We start from the raw sequence: 11,463 nt of genomic DNA, 5'->3' as shown, positions 1-11,463 counted from the left end.
AGACTCAGATTGGGGGTTTTTGGCAGGTGGAGAGAGCTATGCTGAAAATGACAGAATCTAGCAACTGGAGAGGTGCAGAAGAGGGGAATAGCACTATTTGTCTTGGAGAAGAAAGAATCCAGGAGCCCTGAACACAGTACTTGCATAGTACCACACTCATGTGTTATACCAGATTTGGTTAATATTTGTATTCATACTAACTCTTGAAACACTTATATTTATTTTAAAAGGAATATGTCATCACTGCCATATGTGGAAGGTTTATGGTAATTGCATGATAATCATAAGCATAAATAAAAGAAAGACAATTTGATGATATTAAATTATATTGCCTACTGAAGGATGTAGACTTGAATCTACTCTTTCTTTAAAAATATAGAGTGTTAAAGACATAATAGCATAATAATTAAGGCTTCTTTGATATGATCAGAAAGTTTGAAAAAAGAATGATTGTTTAATGCAGCAGTATGTCCATGATTGTGTTACATTGGGACATTTTGGAAAACCCTCAGCAAGAGGGCAGAACAAACATGGCCCTAGGAAGTAAGAGATGGACTTCTAGTTCTACCTCTGCCACCATCATCATGGACATATTTCCTTATCATGGGTCTCAATTTTCTCATATATTAGGAAGAATGGAGTTGAACTGCCCAATAGATAGCAAATTGGTCTCATCTTTTGAAGTCATATATTGGGAACAATTCTGAAGCTGTATTCATTCAACTCAGTGGGAAAAAAATGCCTTCATAGATTAGTGATGTCTGCTACAGACACAGAGCTCAAAATGGTGAGATGCACGTTGTCCATCTGCTATTCCCAGATTAGAAAATCTCTAGGATGCCCCTTGACTCAGGTAGCCTGTGGTTGTATGATTTACATAATTACACAAAAACAAGTTATACTTTGCTCACAACTGATGACAAAGTAGGAAATAAGACAATCTTTGTAAGTGATAGGCAAACAGTTTATACATATCAATCCAACATATACGTATCCACTTCAAATCGCACTAATCACCCTTCAAGGGTAGCCACTCTCCCGACTTCCAACAGATTATTGTCAACTGTTTTTAAACTTTATATAAATGGAATCAATCAACCTGTACATTTTTTATTGGACTTATTTCACGAGGTTCATCTGTGGTGACACATGTACTAGAATTAATTTAATTTTATGACTATAAGGTGTTTCATTGTATGAAACTATCAGAATTTGTGTCTGTACTCTTCTCTAAGCAGGCATTGGGCTGTTTCCAGTTTTTAGCTATTGCATATGGTGCTGCTACAAACTCTCGTACGCATCTTTTGCTGCACATAGGTGAGCATTGGTATTGGGGATAATCTGAGGAATGGATTTTCTAGATGGAAGAGTATGTAGAAACTGCCAAACCATTTTTCCAGACCGGTTGTACTAATTGCACTTTTAGCAGCAGTGCATGGGCTTTCCAGTCTCTCCACATCCACCCTAACAGTTGATATTAATTCTTTTTCATTTTAGCCCTTCTAGTTTAGATTAAGAATTTTAATCTTACTAAATATAGTGAACACAAGTGGTGAGGTGCTAATTTGAAGACTCAGCAAGCTTTTCCCTGGTCACTTCTTGATATAGGTGAACCACTCTCCTCCTCCACTCCTTCTGCTGAGGAATTTGGGGAAATAGGCATAACTTCGTTTTCACCATCATAGATTACTGAAACTGAAGAGGTGTCTTTTAGGATCACCTATCTCACTTCCTGATTATACAGTAGAGAAACTAATGGAGCAGGGTAGATGAGTTTTAAGGTGGGAGGTTTAACAGGGAGATGTCAAATGTGCAACATGGCTGGATGGTGGCATAGAGAAACAGTTAGATCAACTTACATTAGGGAGAAATATGTTGAGGAAACCTGGGTAAGACACTGTAAAAATTCATGTGGAATTTTGACTGAGGGTAGAATCCAGTGTTGTAAATTCTTGTTTTAAACATTTGAAACCTGCTTCTCACAGAATCCCCTTTGGATATCTGTTATTGCGCAAAAGTGGGTTCCATAGCTGCCCCTCGATACAGAGGAAGCTTGAAAAAAGGCTGATTAGTAAAAGTGAAAAAAGTGCCAAAATTGGCTTAAAACACTTCTTGAGGCTGGAAAAAGTATTTCCTTGAACAAAATCAGTATTCTATTAGCAGTATTTCCTTGAACAAAATCAGTATTCTATTAGCAGTATTTCCTTGAACAAAATCAGTATTTTATTAACAAAATCTGTCCATGGGGTAGGCTCCTCACAGCCACAAGTGTCATTCCATCTTCTCTTTCCAAGCTGTTTTCCAATCATATTCCTGTCTCGTCCTCACATCCTTCCAGGGGGTCAGGTAGGTTCTGTGTGTTAAAGATAAAGAGTTGGATTTTGGTGGGTGAGTAGCTCAGAGTGCTTTGTACAGCTTTCTAAAATATGTTTCTTAGAGTGAAAACTGAATTCTGTGATAAATCTTTTTGGGGAAATTGGATGTTTAAAACATATAATACTTGCTGAGCACCTCTTGTAAAACAAGAACTGTGCGGGGCGCCATAGTTGTACGATCTCATTTAATCTTCTCAAATACCCTATGATATAGCTTCTGTTATGATCATCTCATTTTTATAGATTAGTAAGCCAAGTTTTGGCAGGCCTTTTTCAGTGACATATAGCAGGTAAGTGGTAGAAACAGGATTCAGATCAGGGGAATCTCTTTCCAATGAATCCATCTTTCTGAAAGCAAATTACAAAGGTAAGTGATTTTTCCCTAGAATTTCTTAGAGCCTTTAGTGTACTGGAACTTATTTTGTAAAATAAAGTGTATTAGAACTTCCCAAAGAGGATCTGAATCATTGACCATGGAATTCTCTACAGGCATTCATCATTATTATTGTCCTTCACAAATTTTTTGTTCTTTACAAAGACCCTCCACCAGCAAAAAATATTATGACTTTATTGAAATAATCATTTTATTAAAGTGGTCTGGATCCCAACTCTCAGTCACCAAAGTCTGCCTATATTCACACAAATATCTAGCAGGGCTTTGAGGGATTAGTGTTCTGAGTAACACACTTCTGAAAATATTGGTGTAGTGAAAAGCACATGGAACCATGAATCAGAAAACATGAGTTCCCTCTGCCCCTTCCTGAAGCCCTAATTCACCTATCTTATGCCAACTTGCCTCTCAAAAATTCAACCTCTTGTTCTAGCTTTTCCAGACCTCTGGGCCTGATGTTTGGTGTCCCTTTTTATGACTTCATGTTGCTCTGTGCTGTGATTCCAAATGGGGGCAAACATGCTCTCTTCTTAGAGAACATTTAGCGATGTATGGAACCATTTTCAGTTGTCACAACTGGTGTGGTAGTAGGGTACTCTAGGCACCAAATAAATAGAGGCCAAGCATCCTGCAATGCATAGGACAACTCCCTTCCTCACAACTAAGAGCTAGCTAAATGTCATGGTTCTGAGGTTGTGAGACCATGCTCTATGATTATTTCTACTATAGCACTTATTATACTTCCTGACTTAGTATTTACATGTCTATGTTTGTTCCTTTCTCAGCCTTAGCTTCCTGATTAGAAGTCAGAGTTTCTCAGAATGCATAGGTCACAGGCAGGTCTTAACATTTCCTGTTGAAGGAATGAAGTTAGTGATAGGTTGTAGTCAGTGCATTTGGGATTGTCTATCTGATGCATGGTCCCCACTGCTGCATATTATAGTGGTGGGTCCTGGCAGCTGTGATTGTATTACACAACTCTGCTCCTTCATCCTAGTTATTGGAACAGTGGTGAACATCAATCCCTACCTCAGCCCATCGTATTTCCCCTCCAGAAAATATAGAATTGATAGCAAGAGGCATTAGCCAGTCACTTGAACTTGAGGACTATAGAGAAGCCATCTTTAACTATGGCCTGTGAAAAATCTAATCAAAGGAGGGGGATTAATTCATTACTCAAGGGTACAGACATGAGAGAATGTGGCGTACTAGAGATAATAACCTTGATTTCCAATGGCTTTCCACTTGCTGGTTCCACAGAGTCTATGAGCATCCCCTTGCACTTTCCTAGGTTTTATTCCTATACCCTTATAATAAACTCCCTCTATTTTAGTATGAGTTGGCTTCTCTCTACACAGAATCAAAGAGTTTTAATTAAGCTACAATTCAGGAAACATAGTCCAATTTTTGTAAGCTTTAATACAAGGTTCTTCCTTCCTCCAAAACAGGAGAGTTTGGGAGAGAAAAGAAATAGTGTCAGAGTCTACGAAATGGATATTAGAAGGCACCTCCATCATCCCATTTTAATGTTCTACAAAGGGTAGCTGGAAAGGCCATCCCTATTTTTAGATGATTACCCAGAAAGAGTGACTAATGTCTAGGGGGCTTGATTTAGATTCTAAACTCTTTAATGTTGCAGAGCCATGAATTCCCCTCTGTAAATGAAAGGCATTAACAATTTATTTTAGTTTCAATACATCAAAAGAAGCTGTGGAGACAATTATTTGCTGAAAGGACATATGACCTTGTTGGACCTGACATTTATTTTATCTTCCTTTGAAAATAGTTAAAATTGCACAATTGATATTTTGTATTTCTAATCTTTCACTTTTTGATAATTACCAGAAGGAAATAATAATCTTAAGGGAAGATGTAATGGAGGACATCTGCAATAGTGTTAATGATTTTTTTTAAAGTTAAATTTAAAAAAAAGAATAAGAAACCCAGAAAATTAACATTCTGTCAACTAAATTGCTTTGGTGATAAATAGCTTAATTAAAATTAATTTAATTGTCAAATAAATAATAGTAAATAATTAAATCTGATTGTCATCTTTGAATAGACTTAGACATCTTTTTAAAGGAAAACTTCTCTGGTTTGTGAAAATAAATAACGGAAAGCCTCATTCATATAGTGAAGAAGCCTTAAAGGCGGAGCTCTCATGCAGGTACCATCAGTAGTTGCTTTACAAATTTCAGCTGGAAGAAGCTTACTTTACTACATCAGCGGGAGGAAAGGAGATTTTTCTCCTTGCCCAGTAACACCCCAGCCAGTGAGGAATCAGCACACTCAGCCAATGAGAAGCCAACACAACCCTAGACTCTCTTCTCCTCCAATCTCTCTTCAAAACAGTTCCTTCTAACTTCCTCTTTTCCTCTGTAAAAGCATGCTCTCTCCTTTGTTTTCCCAACTTGCTTATGCTTCACCATGGTTTGCATGTCCAGAATTACAGTCCCTCTGCTATCTCTGGATAAATTCAATTTTGTTGGTAAAATAATTGACAGGTTTTACAAAGGTTTAGGGAGATGACCCAGCAAATTGGTAGCACATCTGGTTGCCTCTAGCTATGGTGGCTGTAAAAAAAAACAGGAAACAGCAGCTACCAGTACATTTTGAGCCCAGACATCAAATTTGAGTTTGGTGGCTGGCTTCAGGTTCGGTTTGATTCTCTCAATTTTCAAATGCAGGGCTGGCCATTTCCCTAAAGTGGGCCTGCCCTTTGATTTTTCCTTGACCTCCTCCCACAAGTCTGGAATAGCTGTAACATTCCCCCACCTATTTTGTCCTTGATTTACCCAGTACAAATGCCACGTAACATTTATGTGATGGGTTAAGTACAGACCCTCTAAGAGCATCACTGTTCTCCATGGCAGACTTTGTATTTGCAAAAGCTTGACTACATTCTTGTCAACATCAGACATTTGTTCTTTTCTTTGCCTATCAAAACTCCCACCCCTTGTTATGTTTTTTTGTTTGTTTGTTTGTTTGTTTGTTTTTCTGGGCTTACTCATCATTGCTTTCAGATATCAAAATAATATTTTCCTAATCTGTTCTCTTTGGTGATCCTCAACTCCAAACACTTTTCTCCTGGGTAGTGATTGAATTATAGTTGGTGTTTTTTTTGTTTTTGTTTTTGTTTTTTTTACAGTTTTATTTTAGGCTATAGACTTTCATTGATGCCAAGTGTATGAGGAGAGCTTCTGGCTTGGCAAGACTTTGCTTTCTACTCCCTAAACATTCAGTGTCAGGATTAGATGTGGAGCAAAGAGTTTAAAACATTTTATTAACTTGGTAGTCAAAGAGTATTCCCAGATGCAGAACATTTTTTTACCCACATGAAAGAATTTTGTACATTGATTTTTTTAAAAGTAGCCCTGGCTGATGTGGCTCAGTTGGTTGGGCATCATCTCATACACAGAAGGGTTGCCAGCTCAATTCTTGGTCAGGGCAAGTGTCTAGGTTGTGGATTTTGTCCCCAGTGGGAGGAGTGCAGGGAGCAGCCTATTGATGGTTCTTTGATTTTTCTCTCTCCTTCTCCCTACCTCTCTCTAAAAAAAGAATGAATAAATAAGTATAGGGGGAAAAATAAAGATGATTCCTTAGATGTAAGGTCAGTAATCAGAGTCATGATGTCTTTGACTCTCTGGAGAAAAAAAAAAAATCCCATGTTAGCTCTCTTACATTTTTTCTTTCAGAAACCTATATTAGAATGTAGAAAAAGCAGCAGGGGAAGAGGGGGGGGGTGGTCTGTAATTTTAATGGGCCTTCAGAGACCACTTTGAAATTTTGAACATCTTCCCAAGAACAAATATAATAGCTCCCAACTGATTTCCTAGCTGCATGTCCTCTTTAAGGATCCAAGCACGTAGGCGAGTGGTTCTGACGTAGACTGTGACTGGATTCTGCAGGACACTGAAGGATGTCACTCGCAGGACACTGCCAGCTCTCTGCCTGTGATGCTTGCATGAGCTGGGGCTTTGGTTCCAGTGTTCCTTCTCTAAAGCCAGGGCCTTTGCAGCTGGCAGTGACTCAAGCAGATGGCTGACTGTGACAAGCCTCCTTTGATTGTTAATAAAAAAATTAAAATAAAAAAAAACCCCAGAAGCTACACTGCATTGTGTTTTGTGTACACATACGTGAGGCTATTGCTGATTCCTTTGTATCTCTAGATTCTATTTTGAGAGCAAGTTGATCTTTTCTAGGCAGAACCCTCACAGAATCAGCAAGCACACCAGGTATGTGTTTGAAGCTTCCACTGCATTTGTGAAGTCAGAATATTTTTATTAACCTTCGGAACCATACCCTTGCCCTCCAAGGTTTTGACAGACTGCCCATGATTTTGGGAAGAGAATTTCAGTCTTAGACAAAAATCATCAGAGGCACTCCCAATATAAAAGATTAATTCAAATTTTATTGCCTCTCCTTCCCTGAAGAAATTCTGCTAATGAACAAAACAATGAGAAAATGTAGAATTGGGGTTTAGAGTTGCAGTGGGGTCAGAAACTAAATGCTGAGTAATCCATTCCCTGGGTAATGAGTCCAGGATTAGCTGAGAGTTGATTTTGAGTTTGCTTTGCTTTGTATATTGCATTGGTTCACAAACACCTCAGCATTACCTCTCTGGTTCCCCTCCCTCATAATACCCCCCCCCCCCCCCGCCTGCCCTTGTATGAAATTGCAGATTCCCAGACCCACCTCAAAGGTTGAGCACATTTAGACTGGTGCCAGGGAATCTGTGTTTTGGTCAAGATGTGTAGGTGATTCCAACCTTCTATTGCTTCATTAAAATGTGGTATTATTACAATTAGAAATCACAGGGCCAGTTGCAACTCAAGTCAGCTAATGGCGGACTCTGTGGCCTCCATGGAGATTCTGGGTGGAGTGGTGAGAAGCAGCAGGGTGGAAAGAAAAGATAATCGATGAGGGATCAGAAGGTCCAGTTTCCAGTCCTTGCCCTGCCATTTATTAGCCATGTGGCTTTGGGCAAATGTCACTGGGAGGTTCAGTGCCTCATCTGTAGAATTGGACCCATAATTCATTCCTGGCTTACCTCATGGGGTCATAAGAATCAAATGAAGAAAACTTTGTAAGACACTACATGTTATAAGTCATAACACTTTTATAGAGAGGCAATATACCCTTTAGTATAATTATGGCATACTCATATTCAGCATCCCTGGACCTAAGTATCTTTGCTCAATGAACAAAAGGTAGTCGTTTTCAGAATTACCAGCTGCATCCTGAATCAGAGTCTGCTATGATGGGAATCTGCCATGTTAATAAACCAAAGATCATTCTTATTATATTAAAAGTAGGGGAGTTACTGGGCAGGTAATAATGGAGGCTGTTAAGAATTAACTGCAACCTTGCATGCCTTTTCCTATTTCTTGTGGCCCAGGATAAAAATGTATTGGGGCCTGATCCTCTCCTTTTCCCCTGCCCTTTTTTGTCCCATATACTCTTTTATCTCCCACTGGCCAGTCTAGCTACATACCACTCCAGCCTTTGCCCTTTGCTCTGCAATCATCTCCCTTTATCAAAATTCCTTTCCTTCCTACCAGGTCTCCAGTTAACTGGCCCCAAATCCAGTTCCCGTGAAGGTATGTGGCATAGTTTTGGCACTCTCAAAACTCAGCTTTTGTTTTGTTGTTGTTGTTAATTTTTACCTGAGGATATTTTTTCCATTGATTTTTAGAGAGAGTGGAAGGAAGGTGGAAAGATAGAGAAACATTGATGTGAGAGAGACATTGATTGGTTGCCTCCCACACACACCCCAACCAGAGCCAGGGATCAGACCTGCAATTGAGATTGTGCTCTTGACCAGAATTAAACCCACAACCCTTCAGACCCCGGGCCAGTGCTCTAACCACTGATCCAAACTGGCCAGGGCTCAGCTTTTGTTTTTAAACAGATTGTTTGCATTAATTTTATTAAAGTATTTTGTCAAGAAATTCTAGAGAATTCCAGTAGAGAAATATGAGTCATTAGCACCGGGTCAGCCAGGATGGCATTGGGGACAAGGGCCCTGTACACTAGCCTGTGTAGCCATGACAAGCCAAGCAAGGTGGTATCCAGCCAGTCTGCTTGATTCCAAATGGCCAGTTCCTGGACTACTTCATCCTCTTCCCTGGCCTCTCCCTTCCTCTACTTTCTAAAAACAAGGCAACAGGACCATGATGGTATATGTAGCCCATTGCTGACCAAAATGTTGTTAGGCAATGCATGACTGTATTTAGTGCCTGGAACATAAAATATATCTAGACAGATATGATGAATGAGCAATGGAAGGATATGCCTCCAGTCAAGATCCATGGCCACTGTCAAATTACTCTCCGCCCTCTGTCATCTAAACTGCCCCTAGCAGTGATTTACACCACTGTCTATTCTTCCTATATCCTCACATTGCTAGTTTCTGATTTTAACCCCATTGCTCTGCTGGAACCGTTGTCACAGAGGTCCCCAAAAATATTCTTAGCTACCACAGCCCATAGACATTTTTCAGTTCCTATCTTCAGGTGACCCTTTGAATATTTGACAATTCCTGAATTTTACCACCCCTTTAGATTCTCCTGGCTATTTTTTTCTCTCTTTGACCTTTGCTTCCCTCTAAATTTTAAATGACCATATACTTTAAGCATTGATATCACCTCATTCTAATTCTAAATGTTAAGTACTCACAAGTCTCTACATTAAGTCCATCCTCTCTTTCTAAATTTCAGACTCTCTTATATAATCTCATGTTAGACAGCTCCCCCGGTATCCCAAACAACCTGCCCCAATCTGAAATTGCTAGTCCTCACAAGTTGCTTTCTCTCTCACTGGTGATGACCTAGAAAGTTCTTGTCAACTTCAACTCTAGGACTTTGGTATCTCAAATCCAACACCAAATACCAAATTCTACCCATTTTGTGCTGTAAGGATTTCTTGACTCAATCCCCTTTCTCTACTTCTTATCATGTCTTTTTAGTTGGCTGTGATAGTATCTAAACTGGTCTCCTGAAGTTTATGCTATAACTTGTTCTTCACTGTGCAGCTACAAGGATTATGTCACTCACCCACTGCCCAACACTCCCTCACTTACATGCTCTCTCACCATTGCTTCCCAGTGTACATGGCATAAAGGCCAAAAGTTATTAACATGGTCTACAAGGCCCTAAAAGGGCTGGCACCTGTTCATATCTCCAAGCTTATCATGCATTCTTTCTTCATATTACTATCTCTGAGCCATGCTGCTCTCTCTTTTAGTCAAACATTTCATGCTCCTTATAACCAAAGAGCCTTTATCCATACTGTTCCCTCTGTCTGATATGGTCTTCCCTACATAATTTTTATTCATTCTATGAATTTTAGTTCAAACACCACTTTCTCTGAGATGCTGCTGTTCTTGACCAAATCAAATGAGTCTCCCTTGAAGTTGAATGTGTGGATATGTAGATCTGTGGCCAAATTCTAACCATTTGAACCTTTACATAATTTGGATCTATTTGTTATATCAGCCAACATCACCAAATGAGGTTAATTATCCTTTTATGGAAACAGGACAAGATATATCTTTTTATCCAGAACCTTTTATCTCAAAAAAGAATGAGAAGTACAGAGAAGGTTTGGTCACAGTCTGGGGAATGGATGGTCCAGGAAATTAAAGCTCTGAACCAAAGAAGGAGTGGCAATTGATGTAGGAGCTCAGCTTATGGAGACTTATATCCCAGATCTCTATCTTCCAGTGTGTGTGAGTGTGCTTATATCTAACTAAAGGCCCTCTATCGGGTTGAAAATGGCTCTCCAATGTCCTCTGAGGGATCCTGGATTGTGAGAGGGTGCAGGCCAGGCTGAGCAACTCCATGGGTGCATAATCGGAAGATTGGCCAGCTGGAAGGGACCAGTGGAGGGCTCCAGGGTGTGTCTGGCCTGTCTTGCTCTATCCTGGTTGGCCCTACTCCAGCAGCAAACTAACCTACTGATTGGAGCATCTGCCCCCTGGTGGTCAGTGCATGTCATAGTAACTGGTCAACCGGTTGACTGTCTGCCCCCTAGTGATCAATGCACATCAGAGTGGCCTTAGCATATTATTAACATATTATGCTTTGATTGGTTGACTGGATGACTGGACACTTAGCATATTAGGCTTTTATTATATATGATTATGCCTTTGTGCATTGAAATTCCATTAAATTGTAAGTAGTGTCAGAGAAAAGCCCTTCTTTTATAAAATTCCCTTTTATAAAAAGGACTAACAAAAATTTCATTTTTAACAATAGAAAGTAATGTAAATAAATAATTACAGCCATTATGTTAACTTCTCATTTTGTCTATCTACCATGCAGAATAATATATAATAAGGTGTATCATTAAATATGTCAGATTTGCTTTGTGGTCAAATTTATTTTATCACAATCCCAAACTTTGGGCCAGCATTGTTTGTTTATGTTGCTGCTCACAGCTTTAAAAAAATTAACAAGGGAACTTACTACCCTCCTATCATAAACAGCTTTATGGCTGAGTAAAATTTGAGGACATTTTATTGGTATCTAAATGTTATGGTTCTTATTTATGTTTGTTTTAATGTTTGGCCATGTGGACTAAATTGGAAATGAGTGAGGAGTGAGACCTGCTGCTGAGCCAGAGAACTGAGGCTTTTGATGGATCCTGTGGTCCCGTTGCTGGAAGGCTTCCTGCCATACTTGTGGTCCCTTAGAT

The sequence above is a fragment of the Pipistrellus kuhlii genome, unplaced genomic scaffold (genome assembly GCF_014108245.1).
Source record: "Pipistrellus kuhlii isolate mPipKuh1 unplaced genomic scaffold, mPipKuh1.p scaffold_m20_p_8, whole genome shotgun sequence".
NCBI classification, from domain to species: domain Eukaryota; kingdom Metazoa; phylum Chordata; class Mammalia; order Chiroptera; family Vespertilionidae; genus Pipistrellus; species Pipistrellus kuhlii.
Note: the sequence above shows the minus strand (reverse complement) of the source record.